General features: G+C 44.8%; 52 non-coding genes and 5 pseudogenes across 52 annotated transcripts; all 57 read left to right on the top strand.

The window, feature by feature from the left end:
- Window positions 1-10: 10 nt before the first annotated feature.
- On the top strand, window positions 11-129 carry LOC131732297 (5S ribosomal RNA). The gene has a single exon (XR_009325403.1). It is a non-coding gene; the product is annotated as a 5S ribosomal RNA (ribosomal RNA).
- A 100-nt stretch (window positions 130-229) lies between these two features.
- Window positions 230-348, top strand: LOC131732296 (5S ribosomal RNA). The gene has a single exon (XR_009325402.1). It is a non-coding gene; the product is annotated as a 5S ribosomal RNA (ribosomal RNA).
- A 100-nt stretch (window positions 349-448) lies between these two features.
- LOC131732295 (5S ribosomal RNA) lies at window positions 449-567 on the top strand. Its single transcript, XR_009325401.1, has one exon. It is a non-coding gene; the product is annotated as a 5S ribosomal RNA (ribosomal RNA).
- Window positions 568-667: 100 nt separating this feature from the next.
- On the top strand, window positions 668-786 carry LOC131732294 (5S ribosomal RNA). The gene has a single exon (XR_009325400.1). It is a non-coding gene; the product is annotated as a 5S ribosomal RNA (ribosomal RNA).
- A 100-nt stretch (window positions 787-886) lies between these two features.
- LOC131732292 (5S ribosomal RNA) lies at window positions 887-1,005 on the top strand. Its single transcript, XR_009325398.1, has one exon. It is a non-coding gene; the product is annotated as a 5S ribosomal RNA (ribosomal RNA).
- A 100-nt stretch (window positions 1,006-1,105) lies between these two features.
- On the top strand, window positions 1,106-1,224 carry LOC131732291 (5S ribosomal RNA). The gene has a single exon (XR_009325397.1). It is a non-coding gene; the product is annotated as a 5S ribosomal RNA (ribosomal RNA).
- A 100-nt stretch (window positions 1,225-1,324) lies between these two features.
- On the top strand, window positions 1,325-1,443 carry LOC131732290 (5S ribosomal RNA). The gene has a single exon (XR_009325396.1). It is a non-coding gene; the product is annotated as a 5S ribosomal RNA (ribosomal RNA).
- A 100-nt stretch (window positions 1,444-1,543) lies between these two features.
- On the top strand, window positions 1,544-1,662 carry LOC131732289 (5S ribosomal RNA). Its single transcript, XR_009325395.1, has one exon. It is a non-coding gene; the product is annotated as a 5S ribosomal RNA (ribosomal RNA).
- A 100-nt stretch (window positions 1,663-1,762) lies between these two features.
- LOC131732288 (5S ribosomal RNA) lies at window positions 1,763-1,881 on the top strand. The gene has a single exon (XR_009325394.1). It is a non-coding gene; the product is annotated as a 5S ribosomal RNA (ribosomal RNA).
- Window positions 1,882-1,981: 100 nt separating this feature from the next.
- On the top strand, window positions 1,982-2,100 carry LOC131732287 (5S ribosomal RNA). Its single transcript, XR_009325393.1, has one exon. It is a non-coding gene; the product is annotated as a 5S ribosomal RNA (ribosomal RNA).
- A 100-nt stretch (window positions 2,101-2,200) lies between these two features.
- Window positions 2,201-2,319, top strand: LOC131732286 (5S ribosomal RNA). The gene has a single exon (XR_009325392.1). It is a non-coding gene; the product is annotated as a 5S ribosomal RNA (ribosomal RNA).
- A 100-nt stretch (window positions 2,320-2,419) lies between these two features.
- LOC131732285 (5S ribosomal RNA) lies at window positions 2,420-2,538 on the top strand. Its single transcript, XR_009325391.1, has one exon. It is a non-coding gene; the product is annotated as a 5S ribosomal RNA (ribosomal RNA).
- Window positions 2,539-2,638: 100 nt separating this feature from the next.
- LOC131732284 (5S ribosomal RNA) lies at window positions 2,639-2,757 on the top strand. The gene has a single exon (XR_009325390.1). It is a non-coding gene; the product is annotated as a 5S ribosomal RNA (ribosomal RNA).
- Window positions 2,758-2,857: 100 nt separating this feature from the next.
- Window positions 2,858-2,976, top strand: LOC131732283 (5S ribosomal RNA). Its single transcript, XR_009325389.1, has one exon. It is a non-coding gene; the product is annotated as a 5S ribosomal RNA (ribosomal RNA).
- A 100-nt stretch (window positions 2,977-3,076) lies between these two features.
- LOC131732281 (5S ribosomal RNA) lies at window positions 3,077-3,195 on the top strand. Its single transcript, XR_009325387.1, has one exon. It is a non-coding gene; the product is annotated as a 5S ribosomal RNA (ribosomal RNA).
- A 100-nt stretch (window positions 3,196-3,295) lies between these two features.
- On the top strand, window positions 3,296-3,414 carry LOC131732280 (5S ribosomal RNA). The gene has a single exon (XR_009325386.1). It is a non-coding gene; the product is annotated as a 5S ribosomal RNA (ribosomal RNA).
- Window positions 3,415-3,514: 100 nt separating this feature from the next.
- On the top strand, window positions 3,515-3,633 carry LOC131732279 (5S ribosomal RNA). The gene has a single exon (XR_009325385.1). It is a non-coding gene; the product is annotated as a 5S ribosomal RNA (ribosomal RNA).
- Window positions 3,634-3,733: 100 nt separating this feature from the next.
- Window positions 3,734-3,852, top strand: LOC131732278 (5S ribosomal RNA). The gene has a single exon (XR_009325384.1). It is a non-coding gene; the product is annotated as a 5S ribosomal RNA (ribosomal RNA).
- A 100-nt stretch (window positions 3,853-3,952) lies between these two features.
- LOC131732277 (5S ribosomal RNA) lies at window positions 3,953-4,071 on the top strand. Its single transcript, XR_009325383.1, has one exon. It is a non-coding gene; the product is annotated as a 5S ribosomal RNA (ribosomal RNA).
- A 100-nt stretch (window positions 4,072-4,171) lies between these two features.
- Window positions 4,172-4,290, top strand: LOC131732276 (5S ribosomal RNA). Its single transcript, XR_009325382.1, has one exon. It is a non-coding gene; the product is annotated as a 5S ribosomal RNA (ribosomal RNA).
- Window positions 4,291-4,390: 100 nt separating this feature from the next.
- Window positions 4,391-4,509, top strand: LOC131732275 (5S ribosomal RNA). The gene has a single exon (XR_009325381.1). It is a non-coding gene; the product is annotated as a 5S ribosomal RNA (ribosomal RNA).
- A 100-nt stretch (window positions 4,510-4,609) lies between these two features.
- On the top strand, window positions 4,610-4,728 carry LOC131732274 (5S ribosomal RNA). The gene has a single exon (XR_009325380.1). It is a non-coding gene; the product is annotated as a 5S ribosomal RNA (ribosomal RNA).
- A 100-nt stretch (window positions 4,729-4,828) lies between these two features.
- LOC131732310 (5S ribosomal RNA) lies at window positions 4,829-4,947 on the top strand. The gene has a single exon (XR_009325416.1). It is a non-coding gene; the product is annotated as a 5S ribosomal RNA (ribosomal RNA).
- A 100-nt stretch (window positions 4,948-5,047) lies between these two features.
- On the top strand, window positions 5,048-5,166 carry LOC131732273 (5S ribosomal RNA). Its single transcript, XR_009325379.1, has one exon. It is a non-coding gene; the product is annotated as a 5S ribosomal RNA (ribosomal RNA).
- Window positions 5,167-5,266: 100 nt separating this feature from the next.
- LOC131732272 (5S ribosomal RNA) lies at window positions 5,267-5,385 on the top strand. The gene has a single exon (XR_009325378.1). It is a non-coding gene; the product is annotated as a 5S ribosomal RNA (ribosomal RNA).
- A 100-nt stretch (window positions 5,386-5,485) lies between these two features.
- On the top strand, window positions 5,486-5,604 carry LOC131732198 (5S ribosomal RNA). The gene has a single exon (XR_009325305.1). It is a non-coding gene; the product is annotated as a 5S ribosomal RNA (ribosomal RNA).
- Window positions 5,605-5,704: 100 nt separating this feature from the next.
- LOC131732270 (5S ribosomal RNA) lies at window positions 5,705-5,823 on the top strand. Its single transcript, XR_009325376.1, has one exon. It is a non-coding gene; the product is annotated as a 5S ribosomal RNA (ribosomal RNA).
- Window positions 5,824-5,923: 100 nt separating this feature from the next.
- LOC131732269 (5S ribosomal RNA) lies at window positions 5,924-6,042 on the top strand. The gene has a single exon (XR_009325375.1). It is a non-coding gene; the product is annotated as a 5S ribosomal RNA (ribosomal RNA).
- A 100-nt stretch (window positions 6,043-6,142) lies between these two features.
- LOC131732268 (5S ribosomal RNA) lies at window positions 6,143-6,261 on the top strand. Its single transcript, XR_009325374.1, has one exon. It is a non-coding gene; the product is annotated as a 5S ribosomal RNA (ribosomal RNA).
- Window positions 6,262-6,361: 100 nt separating this feature from the next.
- Window positions 6,362-6,480, top strand: LOC131732267 (5S ribosomal RNA). Its single transcript, XR_009325373.1, has one exon. It is a non-coding gene; the product is annotated as a 5S ribosomal RNA (ribosomal RNA).
- A 100-nt stretch (window positions 6,481-6,580) lies between these two features.
- Window positions 6,581-6,699, top strand: LOC131732266 (5S ribosomal RNA). The gene has a single exon (XR_009325372.1). It is a non-coding gene; the product is annotated as a 5S ribosomal RNA (ribosomal RNA).
- A 100-nt stretch (window positions 6,700-6,799) lies between these two features.
- On the top strand, window positions 6,800-6,918 carry LOC131732265 (5S ribosomal RNA). The gene has a single exon (XR_009325371.1). It is a non-coding gene; the product is annotated as a 5S ribosomal RNA (ribosomal RNA).
- A 100-nt stretch (window positions 6,919-7,018) lies between these two features.
- On the top strand, window positions 7,019-7,137 carry LOC131732264 (5S ribosomal RNA). Its single transcript, XR_009325370.1, has one exon. It is a non-coding gene; the product is annotated as a 5S ribosomal RNA (ribosomal RNA).
- Window positions 7,138-7,237: 100 nt separating this feature from the next.
- LOC131732263 (5S ribosomal RNA) lies at window positions 7,238-7,356 on the top strand. Its single transcript, XR_009325369.1, has one exon. It is a non-coding gene; the product is annotated as a 5S ribosomal RNA (ribosomal RNA).
- A 100-nt stretch (window positions 7,357-7,456) lies between these two features.
- On the top strand, window positions 7,457-7,575 carry LOC131732262 (5S ribosomal RNA). Its single transcript, XR_009325368.1, has one exon. It is a non-coding gene; the product is annotated as a 5S ribosomal RNA (ribosomal RNA).
- A 100-nt stretch (window positions 7,576-7,675) lies between these two features.
- On the top strand, window positions 7,676-7,794 carry LOC131732261 (5S ribosomal RNA). The gene has a single exon (XR_009325367.1). It is a non-coding gene; the product is annotated as a 5S ribosomal RNA (ribosomal RNA).
- A 100-nt stretch (window positions 7,795-7,894) lies between these two features.
- LOC131732259 (5S ribosomal RNA) lies at window positions 7,895-8,013 on the top strand. Its single transcript, XR_009325365.1, has one exon. It is a non-coding gene; the product is annotated as a 5S ribosomal RNA (ribosomal RNA).
- Window positions 8,014-8,113: 100 nt separating this feature from the next.
- On the top strand, window positions 8,114-8,232 carry LOC131732257 (5S ribosomal RNA). Its single transcript, XR_009325364.1, has one exon. It is a non-coding gene; the product is annotated as a 5S ribosomal RNA (ribosomal RNA).
- A 100-nt stretch (window positions 8,233-8,332) lies between these two features.
- Window positions 8,333-8,451, top strand: LOC131732256 (5S ribosomal RNA). The gene has a single exon (XR_009325363.1). It is a non-coding gene; the product is annotated as a 5S ribosomal RNA (ribosomal RNA).
- A 100-nt stretch (window positions 8,452-8,551) lies between these two features.
- Window positions 8,552-8,670, top strand: LOC131732255 (5S ribosomal RNA). The gene has a single exon (XR_009325362.1). It is a non-coding gene; the product is annotated as a 5S ribosomal RNA (ribosomal RNA).
- A 100-nt stretch (window positions 8,671-8,770) lies between these two features.
- On the top strand, window positions 8,771-8,889 carry LOC131732254 (5S ribosomal RNA). The gene has a single exon (XR_009325361.1). It is a non-coding gene; the product is annotated as a 5S ribosomal RNA (ribosomal RNA).
- A 100-nt stretch (window positions 8,890-8,989) lies between these two features.
- Window positions 8,990-9,108, top strand: LOC131732253 (5S ribosomal RNA). The gene has a single exon (XR_009325360.1). It is a non-coding gene; the product is annotated as a 5S ribosomal RNA (ribosomal RNA).
- A 100-nt stretch (window positions 9,109-9,208) lies between these two features.
- Window positions 9,209-9,317, top strand: LOC131732453 (5S ribosomal RNA; annotated as a pseudogene).
- Window positions 9,318-9,417: 100 nt separating this feature from the next.
- Window positions 9,418-9,536, top strand: LOC131732252 (5S ribosomal RNA). The gene has a single exon (XR_009325359.1). It is a non-coding gene; the product is annotated as a 5S ribosomal RNA (ribosomal RNA).
- A 100-nt stretch (window positions 9,537-9,636) lies between these two features.
- LOC131732251 (5S ribosomal RNA) lies at window positions 9,637-9,755 on the top strand. Its single transcript, XR_009325358.1, has one exon. It is a non-coding gene; the product is annotated as a 5S ribosomal RNA (ribosomal RNA).
- A 100-nt stretch (window positions 9,756-9,855) lies between these two features.
- LOC131732250 (5S ribosomal RNA) lies at window positions 9,856-9,974 on the top strand. Its single transcript, XR_009325357.1, has one exon. It is a non-coding gene; the product is annotated as a 5S ribosomal RNA (ribosomal RNA).
- Window positions 9,975-10,074: 100 nt separating this feature from the next.
- LOC131732249 (5S ribosomal RNA) lies at window positions 10,075-10,193 on the top strand. Its single transcript, XR_009325356.1, has one exon. It is a non-coding gene; the product is annotated as a 5S ribosomal RNA (ribosomal RNA).
- Window positions 10,194-10,293: 100 nt separating this feature from the next.
- Window positions 10,294-10,412, top strand: LOC131732247 (5S ribosomal RNA). The gene has a single exon (XR_009325354.1). It is a non-coding gene; the product is annotated as a 5S ribosomal RNA (ribosomal RNA).
- A 100-nt stretch (window positions 10,413-10,512) lies between these two features.
- On the top strand, window positions 10,513-10,631 carry LOC131732246 (5S ribosomal RNA). The gene has a single exon (XR_009325353.1). It is a non-coding gene; the product is annotated as a 5S ribosomal RNA (ribosomal RNA).
- Window positions 10,632-10,731: 100 nt separating this feature from the next.
- LOC131732245 (5S ribosomal RNA) lies at window positions 10,732-10,850 on the top strand. Its single transcript, XR_009325352.1, has one exon. It is a non-coding gene; the product is annotated as a 5S ribosomal RNA (ribosomal RNA).
- A 100-nt stretch (window positions 10,851-10,950) lies between these two features.
- On the top strand, window positions 10,951-11,059 carry LOC131732452 (5S ribosomal RNA; annotated as a pseudogene).
- Window positions 11,060-11,159: 100 nt separating this feature from the next.
- Window positions 11,160-11,278, top strand: LOC131732244 (5S ribosomal RNA). The gene has a single exon (XR_009325351.1). It is a non-coding gene; the product is annotated as a 5S ribosomal RNA (ribosomal RNA).
- Window positions 11,279-11,378: 100 nt separating this feature from the next.
- On the top strand, window positions 11,379-11,487 carry LOC131732451 (5S ribosomal RNA; annotated as a pseudogene).
- A 100-nt stretch (window positions 11,488-11,587) lies between these two features.
- Window positions 11,588-11,706, top strand: LOC131732243 (5S ribosomal RNA). The gene has a single exon (XR_009325350.1). It is a non-coding gene; the product is annotated as a 5S ribosomal RNA (ribosomal RNA).
- A 100-nt stretch (window positions 11,707-11,806) lies between these two features.
- Window positions 11,807-11,915, top strand: LOC131732450 (5S ribosomal RNA; annotated as a pseudogene).
- Window positions 11,916-12,015: 100 nt separating this feature from the next.
- On the top strand, window positions 12,016-12,134 carry LOC131732242 (5S ribosomal RNA). The gene has a single exon (XR_009325349.1). It is a non-coding gene; the product is annotated as a 5S ribosomal RNA (ribosomal RNA).
- Window positions 12,135-12,234: 100 nt separating this feature from the next.
- Window positions 12,235-12,343, top strand: LOC131732449 (5S ribosomal RNA; annotated as a pseudogene).
- Window positions 12,344-12,422: the final 79 nt, after the last annotated feature.

The raw sequence follows: 12,422 nt of genomic DNA, 5'->3' as shown, positions 1-12,422 counted from the left end.
AAATGCAATCGCCTGCGGCCACACCACCTTGAATAAGCCTGATCTCGTCTGATCTCAGAAGCTAAGCAATGTTGGGCTTGGTTAGTACTTGGATGGGAGACCACCTGGGAATATCAAGTGCTGCAGGCATTACATTTTACAATTGAAATGTGTGGAGGACAAAAGGAAATTTTGGAGGAATCACCCCCAGCTCACTAAACATAAAAGTCATGAAAGCAGAAATGCAATCGCCTGCGGCCACACCACCTTGAATAAGCCTGATCTCGTCTGATCTCAGAAGCTAAGCAATGTTGGGCTTGGTTAGTACTTGGATGGGAGACCACCTGGGAATATCAAGTGCTGCAGGCATTACATTTTACAATTGAAATGTGTGGAGGACAAAAGGAAATTTTGGAGGAATCACCCCCAGCTCACTAAACATAAAAGTCATGAAAGCAGAAATGCAATCGCCTGCGGCCACACCACCTTGAATAAGCCTGATCTCGTCTGATCTCAGAAGCTAAGCAATGTTGGGCTTGGTTAGTACTTGGATGGGAGACCACCTGGGAATATCAAGTGCTGCAGGCATTACATTTTACAATTGAAATGTGTGGAGGACAAAAGGAAATTTTGGAGGAATCACCCCCAGCTCACTAAACATAAAAGTCATGAAAGCAGAAATGCAATCGCCTGCGGCCACACCACCTTGAATAAGCCTGATCTCGTCTGATCTCAGAAGCTAAGCAATGTTGGGCTTGGTTAGTACTTGGATGGGAGACCACCTGGGAATATCAAGTGCTGCAGGCATTACATTTTACAATTGAAATGTGTGGAGGACAAAAGGAAATTTTGGAGGAATCACCCCCAGCTCACTAAACATAAAAGTCATGAAAGCAGAAATGCAATCGCCTGCGGCCACACCACCTTGAATAAGCCTGATCTCGTCTGATCTCAGAAGCTAAGCAATGTTGGGCTTGGTTAGTACTTGGATGGGAGACCACCTGGGAATATCAAGTGCTGCAGGCATTACATTTTACAATTGAAATGTGTGGAGGACAAAAGGAAATTTTGGAGGAATCACCCCCAGCTCACTAAACATAAAAGTCATGAAAGCAGAAATGCAATCGCCTGCGGCCACACCACCTTGAATAAGCCTGATCTCGTCTGATCTCAGAAGCTAAGCAATGTTGGGCTTGGTTAGTACTTGGATGGGAGACCACCTGGGAATATCAAGTGCTGCAGGCATTACATTTTACAATTGAAATGTGTGGAGGACAAAAGGAAATTTTGGAGGAATCACCCCCAGCTCACTAAACATAAAAGTCATGAAAGCAGAAATGCAATCGCCTGCGGCCACACCACCTTGAATAAGCCTGATCTCGTCTGATCTCAGAAGCTAAGCAATGTTGGGCTTGGTTAGTACTTGGATGGGAGACCACCTGGGAATATCAAGTGCTGCAGGCATTACATTTTACAATTGAAATGTGTGGAGGACAAAAGGAAATTTTGGAGGAATCACCCCCAGCTCACTAAACATAAAAGTCATGAAAGCAGAAATGCAATCGCCTGCGGCCACACCACCTTGAATAAGCCTGATCTCGTCTGATCTCAGAAGCTAAGCAATGTTGGGCTTGGTTAGTACTTGGATGGGAGACCACCTGGGAATATCAAGTGCTGCAGGCATTACATTTTACAATTGAAATGTGTGGAGGACAAAAGGAAATTTTGGAGGAATCACCCCCAGCTCACTAAACATAAAAGTCATGAAAGCAGAAATGCAATCGCCTGCGGCCACACCACCTTGAATAAGCCTGATCTCGTCTGATCTCAGAAGCTAAGCAATGTTGGGCTTGGTTAGTACTTGGATGGGAGACCACCTGGGAATATCAAGTGCTGCAGGCATTACATTTTACAATTGAAATGTGTGGAGGACAAAAGGAAATTTTGGAGGAATCACCCCCAGCTCACTAAACATAAAAGTCATGAAAGCAGAAATGCAATCGCCTGCGGCCACACCACCTTGAATAAGCCTGATCTCGTCTGATCTCAGAAGCTAAGCAATGTTGGGCTTGGTTAGTACTTGGATGGGAGACCACCTGGGAATATCAAGTGCTGCAGGCATTACATTTTACAATTGAAATGTGTGGAGGACAAAAGGAAATTTTGGAGGAATCACCCCCAGCTCACTAAACATAAAAGTCATGAAAGCAGAAATGCAATCGCCTGCGGCCACACCACCTTGAATAAGCCTGATCTCGTCTGATCTCAGAAGCTAAGCAATGTTGGGCTTGGTTAGTACTTGGATGGGAGACCACCTGGGAATATCAAGTGCTGCAGGCATTACATTTTACAATTGAAATGTGTGGAGGACAAAAGGAAATTTTGGAGGAATCACCCCCAGCTCACTAAACATAAAAGTCATGAAAGCAGAAATGCAATCGCCTGCGGCCACACCACCTTGAATAAGCCTGATCTCGTCTGATCTCAGAAGCTAAGCAATGTTGGGCTTGGTTAGTACTTGGATGGGAGACCACCTGGGAATATCAAGTGCTGCAGGCATTACATTTTACAATTGAAATGTGTGGAGGACAAAAGGAAATTTTGGAGGAATCACCCCCAGCTCACAAAACATAAAAGTCATGAAAGCAGAAATGCAATCGCCTGCGGCCACACCACCTTGAATAAGCCTGATCTCGTCTGATCTCAGAAGCTAAGCAATGTTGGGCTTGGTTAGTACTTGGATGGGAGACCACCTGGGAATATCAAGTGCTGCAGGCATTACATTTTACAATTGAAATGTGTGGAGGACAAAAGGAAATTTTGGAGGAATCACCCCCAGCTCACTAAACATAAAAGTCATGAAAGCAGAAATGCAATCGCCTGCGGCCACACCACCTTGAATAAGCCTGATCTCGTCTGATCTCAGAAGCTAAGCAATGTTGGGCTTGGTTAGTACTTGGATGGGAGACCACCTGGGAATATCAAGTGCTGCAGGCATTACATTTTACAATTGAAATGTGTGGAGGACAAAAGGAAATTTTGGAGGAATCACCCCCAGCTCACTAAACATAAAAGTCATGAAAGCAGAAATGCAATCGCCTGCGGCCACACCACCTTGAATAAGCCTGATCTCGTCTGATCTCAGAAGCTAAGCAATGTTGGGCTTGGTTAGTACTTGGATGGGAGACCACCTGGGAATATCAAGTGCTGCAGGCATTACATTTTACAATTGAAATGTGTGGAGGACAAAAGGAAATTTTGGAGGAATCACCCCCAGCTCACTAAACATAAAAGTCATGAAAGCAGAAATGCAATCGCCTGCGGCCACACCACCTTGAATAAGCCTGATCTCGTCTGATCTCAGAAGCTAAGCAATGTTGGGCTTGGTTAGTACTTGGATGGGAGACCACCTGGGAATATCAAGTGCTGCAGGCATTACATTTTACAATTGAAATGTGTGGAGGACAAAAGGAAATTTTGGAGGAATCACCCCCAGCTCACTAAACATAAAAGTCATGAAAGCAGAAATGCAATCGCCTGCGGCCACACCACCTTGAATAAGCCTGATCTCGTCTGATCTCAGAAGCTAAGCAATGTTGGGCTTGGTTAGTACTTGGATGGGAGACCACCTGGGAATATCAAGTGCTGCAGGCATTACATTTTACAATTGAAATGTGTGGAGGACAAAAGGAAATTTTGGAGGAATCACCCCCAGCTCACTAAACATAAAAGTCATGAAAGCAGAAATGCACTCGCCTGCGGCCACACCACCTTGAATAAGCCTGATCTCGTCTGATCTCAGAAGCTAAGCAATGTTGGGCTTGGTTAGTACTTGGATGGGAGACCACCTGGGAATATCAAGTGCTGCAGGCATTACATTTTACAATTGAAATGTGTGGAGGACAAAAGGAAATTTTGGAGGAATCACCCCCAGCTCACTAAACATAAAAGTCATGAAAGCAGAAATGCAATCGCCTGCGGCCACACCACCTTGAATAAGCCTGATCTCGTCTGATCTCAGAAGCTAAGCAATGTTGGGCTTGGTTAGTACTTGGATGGGAGACCACCTGGGAATATCAAGTGCTGCAGGCATTACATTTTACAATTGAAATGTGTGGAGGACAAAAGGAAATTTTGGAGGAATCACCCCCAGCTCACTAAACATAAAAGTCATGAAAGCAGAAATGCACTCGCCTGCGGCCACACCACCTTGAATAAGCCTGATCTCGTCTGATCTCAGAAGCTAAGCAATGTTGGGCTTGGTTAGTACTTGGATGGGAGACCACCTGGGAATATCAAGTGCTGCAGGCATTACATTTTACAATTGAAATGTGTGGAGGACAAAAGGAAATTTTGGAGGAATCACCCCCAGCTCACTAAACATAAAAGTCATGAAAGCAGAAATGCAATCGCCTGCGGCCACACCACCTTGAATAAGCCTGATCTCGTCTGATCTCAGAAGCTAAGCAATGTTGGGCTTGGTTAGTACTTGGATGGGAGACCACCTGGGAATATCAAGTGCTGCAGGCATTACATTTTACAATTGAAATGTGTGGAGGACAAAAGGAAATTTTGGAGGAATCACCCCCAGCTCACTAAACATAAAAGTCATGAAAGCAGAAATGCAATCGCCTGCGGCCACACCACCTTGAATAAGCCTGATCTCGTCTGATCTCAGAAGCTAAGCAATGTTGGGCTTGGTTAGTACTTGGATGGGAGACCACCTGGGAATATCAAGTGCTGCAGGCATTACATTTTACAATTGAAATGTGTGGAGGACAAAAGGAAATTTTGGAGGAATCACCCCCAGCTCACTAAACATAAAAGTCATGAAAGCAGAAATGCAATCGCCTGCGGCCACACCACCTTGAATAAGCCTGATCTCGTCTGATCTCAGAAGCTAAGCAATGTTGGGCTTGGTTAGTACTTGGATGGGAGACCACCTGGGAAGATCAAGTGCTGCAGGCATTACATTTTACAATTGAAATGTGTGGAGGACAAAAGGAAATTTTGGAGGAATCACCCCCAGCTCACTAAACATAAAAGTCATGAAAGCAGAAATGCAATCGCCTGCGGCCACACCACCTTGAATAAGCCTGATCTCGTCTGATCTCAGAAGCTAAGCAATGTTGGGCTTGGTTAGTACTTGGATGGGAGACCACCTGGGAATATCAAGTGCTGCAGGCATTACATTTTACAATTGAAATGTGTGGAGGACAAAAGGAAATTTTGGAGGAATCACCCCCAGCTCACTAAACATAAAAGTCATGAAAGCAGAAATGCAATCGCCTGCGGCCACACCACCTTGAATAAGCCTGATCTCGTCTGATCTCAGAAGCTAAGCAATGTTGGGCTTGGTTAGTACTTGGATGGGAGACCACCTGGGAATATCAAGTGCTGCAGGCATTACATTTTACAATTGAAATGTGTGGAGGACAAAAGGAAATTTTGGAGGAATCACCCCCAGCTCACTAAACATAAAAGTCATGAAAGCAGAAATGCAATCGCCTGCGGCCACACCACCTTGAATAAGCCTGATCTCGTCTGATCTCAGAAGCTAAGCAATGTTGGGCTTGGTTAGTACTTGGATGGGAGACCACCTGGGAAGATCAAGTGCTGCAGGCATTACATTTTACAATTGAAATGTGTGGAGGACAAAAGGAAATTTTGGAGGAATCACCCCCAGCTCACTAAACATAAAAGTCATGAAAGCAGAAATGCAATCGCCTGCGGCCACACCACCTTGAATAAGCCTGATCTCGTCTGATCTCAGAAGCTAAGCAATGTTGGGCTTGGTTAGTACTTGGATGGGAGACCACCTGGGAATATCAAGTGCTGCAGGCATTACATTTTACAATTGAAATGTGTGGAGGACAAAAGGAAATTTTGGAGGAATCACCCCCAGCTCACTAAACATAAAAGTCATGAAAGCAGAAATGCAATCGCCTGCGGCCACACCACCTTGAATAAGCCTGATCTCGTCTGATCTCAGAAGCTAAGCAATGTTGGGCTTGGTTAGTACTTGGATGGGAGACCACCTGGGAATATCAAGTGCTGCAGGCATTACATTTTACAATTGAAATGTGTGGAGGACAAAAGGAAATTTTGGAGGAATCACCCCCAGCTCACTAAACATAAAAGTCATGAAAGCAGAAATGCAATCGCCTGCGGCCACACCACCTTGAATAAGCCTGATCTCGTCTGATCTCAGAAGCTAAGCAATGTTGGGCTTGGTTAGTACTTGGATGGGAGACCACCTGGGAATATCAAGTGCTGCAGGCATTACATTTTACAATTGAAATGTGTGGAGGACAAAAGGAAATTTTGGAGGAATCACCCCCAGCTCACTAAACATAAAAGTCATGAAAGCAGAAATGCAATCGCCTGCGGCCACACCACCTTGAATAAGCCTGATCTCGTCTGATCTCAGAAGCTAAGCAATGTTGGGCTTGGTTAGTACTTGGATGGGAGACCACCTGGGAATATCAAGTGCTGCAGGCATTACATTTTACAATTGAAATGTGTGGAGGACAAAAGGAAATTTTGGAGGAATCACCCCCAGCTCACTAAACATAAAAGTCATGAAAGCAGAAATGCAATCGCCTGCGGCCACACCACCTTGAATAAGCCTGATCTCGTCTGATCTCAGAAGCTAAGCAATGTTGGGCTTGGTTAGTACTTGGATGGGAGACCACCTGGGAATATCAAGTGCTGCAGGCATTACATTTTACAATTGAAATGTGTGGAGGACAAAAGGAAATTTTGGAGGAATCACCCCCAGCTCACTAAACATAAAAGTCATGAAAGCAGAAATGCAATCGCCTGCGGCCACACCACCTTGAATAAGCCTGATCTCGTCTGATCTCAGAAGCTAAGCAATGTTGGGCTTGGTTAGTACTTGGATGGGAGACCACCTGGGAATATCAAGTGCTGCAGGCATTACATTTTACAATTGAAATGTGTGGAGGACAAAAGGAAATTTTGGAGGAATCACCCCCAGCTCACTAAACATAAAAGTCATGAAAGCAGAAATGCAATCGCCTGCGGCCACACCACCTTGAATAAGCCTGATCTCGTCTGATCTCAGAAGCTAAGCAATGTTGGGCTTGGTTAGTACTTGGATGGGAGACCACCTGGGAATATCAAGTGCTGCAGGCATTACATTTTACAATTGAAATGTGTGGAGGACAAAAGGAAATTTTGGAGGAATCACCCCCAGCTCACTAAACATAAAAGTCATGAAAGCAGAAATGCAATCGCCTGCGGCCACACCACCTTGAATAAGCCTGATCTCGTCTGATCTCAGAAGCTAAGCAATGTTGGGCTTGGTTAGTACTTGGATGGGAGACCACCTGGGAATATCAAGTGCTGCAGGCATTACATTTTACAATTGAAATGTGTGGAGGACAAAAGGAAATTTTGGAGGAATCACCCCCAGCTCACTAAACATAAAAGTCATGAAAGCAGAAATGCAATCGCCTGCGGCCACACCACCTTGAATAAGCCTGATCTCGTCTGATCTCAGAAGCTAAGCAATGTTGGGCTTGGTTAGTACTTGGATGGGAGACCACCTGGGAATATCAAGTGCTGCAGGCATTACATTTTACAATTGAAATGTGTGGAGGACAAAAGGAAATTTTGGAGGAATCACCCCCAGCTCACTAAACATAAAAGTCATGAAAGCAGAAATGCAATCGCCTGCGGCCACACCACCTTGAATAAGCCTGATCTCGTCTGATCTCAGAAGCTAAGCAATGTTGGGCTTGGTTAGTACTTGGATGGGAGACCACCTGGGAATATCAAGTGCTGCAGGCATTACATTTTACAATTGAAATGTGTGGAGGACAAAAGGAAATTTTGGAGGAATCACCCCCAGCTCACTAAACATAAAAGTCATGAAAGCAGAAATGCAATCGCCTGCGGCCACACCACCTTGAATAAGCCTGATCTCGTCTGATCTCAGAAGCTAAGCAATGTTGGGCTTGGTTAGTACTTGGATGGGAGACCACCTGGGAATATCAAGTGCTGCAGGCATTACATTTTACAATTGAAATGTGTGGAGGACAAAAGGAAATTTTGGAGGAATCACCCCCAGCTCACTAAACATAAAAGTCATGAAAGCAGAAATGCAATCGCCTGCGGCCACACCACCTTGAATAAGCCTGATCTCGTCTGATCTCAGAAGCTAAGCAATGTTGGGCTTGGTTAGTACTTGGATGGGAGACCACCTGGGAATATCAAGTGCTGCAGGCATTACATTTTACAATTGAAATGTGTGGAGGACAAAAGGAAATTTTGGAGGAATCACCCCCAGCTCACTAAACATAAAAGTCATGAAAGCAGAAATGCAATCGCCTGCGGCCACACCACCTTGAATAAGCCTGATCTCGTCTGATCTCAGAAGCTAAGCAATGTTGGGCTTGGTTAGTACTTGGATGGGAGACCACCTGGGAATATCAAGTGCTGCAGGCATTACATTTTACAATTGAAATGTGTGGAGGACAAAAGGAAATTTTGGAGGAATCACCCCCAGCTCACTAAACATAAAAGTCATGAAAGCAGAAATGCAATCGCCTGCGGCCACACCACCTTGAATAAGCCTGATCTCGTCTGATCTCAGAAGCTAAGCAATGTTGGGCTTGGTTAGTACTTGGATGGGAGACCACCTGGGAATATCAAGTGCTGCAGGCATTACATTTTACAATTGAAATGTGTGGAGGACAAAAGGAAATTTTGGAGGAATCACCCCCAGCTCACTAAACATAAAAGTCATGAAAGCAGAAATGCAATCGCCTGCGGCCACACCACCTTGAATAAGCCTGATCTCGTCTGATCTCAGAAGCTAAGCAATGTTGGGCTTGGTTAGTACTTGGATGGGAGACCACCTGGGAATATCAAGTGCTGCAGGCATTACATTTTACAATTGAAATGTGTGGAGGACAAAAGGAAATTTTGGAGGAATCACCCCCAGCTCACTAAACATAAAAGTCATGAAAGCAGAAATGCAATCGCCTGCGGCCACACCACCTTGAATAAGCCTGATCTCGTCTGATCTCAGAAGCTAAGCAATGTTGGGCTTGGTTAGTACTTGGATGGGAGACCACCTGGGAATATCAAGTGCTGCAGGCATTACATTTTACAATTGAAATGTGTGGAGGACAAAAGGAAATTTTGGAGGAATCACCCCCAGCTCACTAAACATAAAAGTCATGAAAGCAGAAATGCAATCGCCTGCGGCCACACCACCTTGAATAAGCCTGATCTCAGAAGCTAAGCAATGTTGGGCTTGGTTAGTACTTGGATGGGAGACCACCTGGGAATATCAAGTGCTGCAGGCATTACATTTTACAATTGAAATGTGTGGAGGACAAAAGGAAATTTTGGAGGAATCACCCCCAGCTCACTAAACATAAAAGTCATGAAAGCAGAAATGCAATCGCCTGCGGCCACACCACCTTGAATAAGCCTGATCTCGTCTGATCTCAGAAGCTAAGCAATGTTGGGCTTGGTTAGTACTTGGATGGGAGACCACCTGGGAATATCAAGTGCTGCAGGCATTACATTTTACAATTGAAATGTGTGGAGGACAAAAGGAAATTTTGGAGGAATCACCCCCAGCTCACTAAACATAAAAGTCATGAAAGCAGAAATGCAATCGCCTGCGGCCACACCACCTTGAATAAGCCTGATCTCGTCTGATCTCAGAAGCTAAGCAATGTTGGGCTTGGTTAGTACTTGGATGGGAGACCACCTGGGAATATCAAGTGCTGCAGGCATTACATTTTACAATTGAAATGTGTGGAGGACAAAAGGAAATTTTGGAGGAATCACCCCCAGCTCACTAAACATAAAAGTCATGAAAGCAGAAATGCAATCGCCTGCGGCCACACCACCTTGAATAAGCCTGATCTCGTCTGATCTCAGAAGCTAAGCAATGTTGGGCTTGGTTAGTACTTGGATGGGAGACCACCTGGGAATATCAAGTGCTGCAGGCATTACATTTTACAATTGAAATGTGTGGAGGACAAAAGGAAATTTTGGAGGAATCACCCCCAGCTCACTAAACATAAAAGTCATGAAAGCAGAAATGCAATCGCCTGCGGCCACACCACCTTGAATAAGCCTGATCTCGTCTGATCTCAGAAGCTAAGCAATGTTGGGCTTGGTTAGTACTTGGATGGGAGACCACCTGGGAATATCAAGTGCTGCAGGCATTACATTTTACAATTGAAATGTGTGGAGGACAAAAGGAAATTTTGGAGGAATCACCCCCAGCTCACTAAACATAAAAGTCATGAAAGCAGAAATGCAATCGCCTGCGGCCACACCACCTTGAATAAGCCTGATCTCGTCTGATCTCAGAAGCTAAGCAATGTTGGGCTTGGTTAGTACTTGGATGGGAGACCACCTGGGAATATCAAGTGCTGCAGGCATTACATTTTACAATTGAAATGTGTGGAGGACAAAAGGAAATTTTGGAGGAATCACCCCCAGCTCACTAAACATAAAAGTCATGAAAGCAGAAATGCAATCGCCTGCGGCCACACCACCTTGAATAAGCCTGATCTCGTCTGATCTCAGAAGCTAAGCAATGTTGGGCTTGGTTAGTACTTGGATGGGAGACCACCTGGGAATATCAAGTGCTGCAGGCATTACATTTTACAATTGAAATGTGTGGAGGACAAAAGGAAATTTTGGAGGAATCACCCCCAGCTCACTAAACATAAAAGTCATGAAAGCAGAAATGCAATCGCCTGCGGCCACACCACCTTGAATAAGCCTGATCTCGTCTGATCTCAGAAGCTAAGCAATGTTGGGCTTGGTTAGTACTTGGATGGGAGACCACCTGGGAATATCAAGTGCTGCAGGCATTACATTTTACAATTGAAATGTGTGGAGGACAAAAGGAAATTTTGGAGGAATCACCCCCAGCTCACTAAACATAAAAGTCATGAAAGCAGAAATGCAATCGCCTGCGGCCACACCACCTTGAATAAGCCTGATCTCAGAAGCTAAGCAATGTTGGGCTTGGTTAGTACTTGGATGGGAGACCACCTGGGAATATCAAGTGCTGCAGGCATTACATTTTACAATTGAAATGTGTGGAGGACAAAAGGAAATTTTGGAGGAATCACCCCCAGCTCACTAAACATAAAAGTCATGAAAGCAGAAATGCAATCGCCTGCGGCCACACCACCTTGAATAAGCCTGATCTCGTCTGATCTCAGAAGCTAAGCAATGTTGGGCTTGGTTAGTACTTGGATGGGAGACCACCTGGGAATATCAAGTGCTGCAGGCATTACATTTTACAATTGAAATGTGTGGAGGACAAAAGGAAATTTTGGAGGAATCACCCCCAGCTCACTAAACATAAAAGTCATGAAAGCAGAAATGCAATCGCCTGCGGCCACACCACCTTGAATAAGCCTGATCTCAGAAGCTAAGCAATGTTGGGCTTGGTTAGTACTTGGATGGGAGACCACCTGGGAATATCAAGTGCTGCAGGCATTACATTTTACAATTGAAATGTGTGGAGGACAAAAGGAAATTTTGGAGGAATCACCCCCAGCTCACTAAACATAAAAGTCATGAAAGCAGAAATGCAATCGCCTGCGGCCACACCACCTTGAATAAGCCTGATCTCGTCTGATCTCAGAAGCTAAGCAATGTTGGGCTTGGTTAGTACTTGGATGGGAGACCACCTGGGAATATCAAGTGCTGCAGGCATTACATTTTACAATTGAAATGTGTGGAGGACAAAAGGAAATTTTGGAGGAATCACCCCCAGCTCACTAAACATAAAAGTCATGAAAGCAGAAATGCAATCGCCTGCGGCCACACCACCTTGAATAAGCCTGATCTCAGAAGCTAAGCAATGTTGGGCTTGGTTAGTACTTGGATGGGAGACCACCTGGGAATATCAAGTGCTGCAGGCATTACATTTTACAATTGAAATGTGTGGAGGACAAAAGGAAATTTTGGAGGAATCACCCCCAGCTCACTAAACATAAAAGTCATGAAAGCAGAAATACAATCGCCTGCGGCCACACCACCTTGAATAAGCCTGATCTCGTCTGATCTCAGAAGCTAAGCAATGTTGGGCTTGGTTAGTACTTGGATGGGAGACCACCTGGGAATATCAAGTGCTGCAGGCATTACATTTTACAATTGAAATGTGTGGAGGACAAAAGGAAATTTTGGAGGAATCACCCCCAGCTCACTAAACATAAAAGTCATGAAAGCAGAAATGCAATCGCCTGCGGCCACACCACCTTGAATAAGCCTGATCTCAGAAGCTAAGCAATGTTGGGCTTGGTTAGTACTTGGATGGGAGACCACCTGGGAATATCAAGTGCTGCAGGCATTACATTTTACAATTGAAATGTGTGGAGGACAAAAGGAAATTTTGGAGGAATCACCCCCAGCTCACTAAACATAAAAGT

Source organism: Acipenser ruthenus, unplaced genomic scaffold (genome assembly GCF_902713425.1).
Source record: "Acipenser ruthenus unplaced genomic scaffold, fAciRut3.2 maternal haplotype, whole genome shotgun sequence".
In the NCBI taxonomy this organism is placed as follows: Eukaryota; Metazoa; Chordata; class Actinopteri; order Acipenseriformes; family Acipenseridae; genus Acipenser; species Acipenser ruthenus.
Note: the sequence above shows the minus strand (reverse complement) of the source record. Positions and strands in the feature narration are given on the sequence as shown.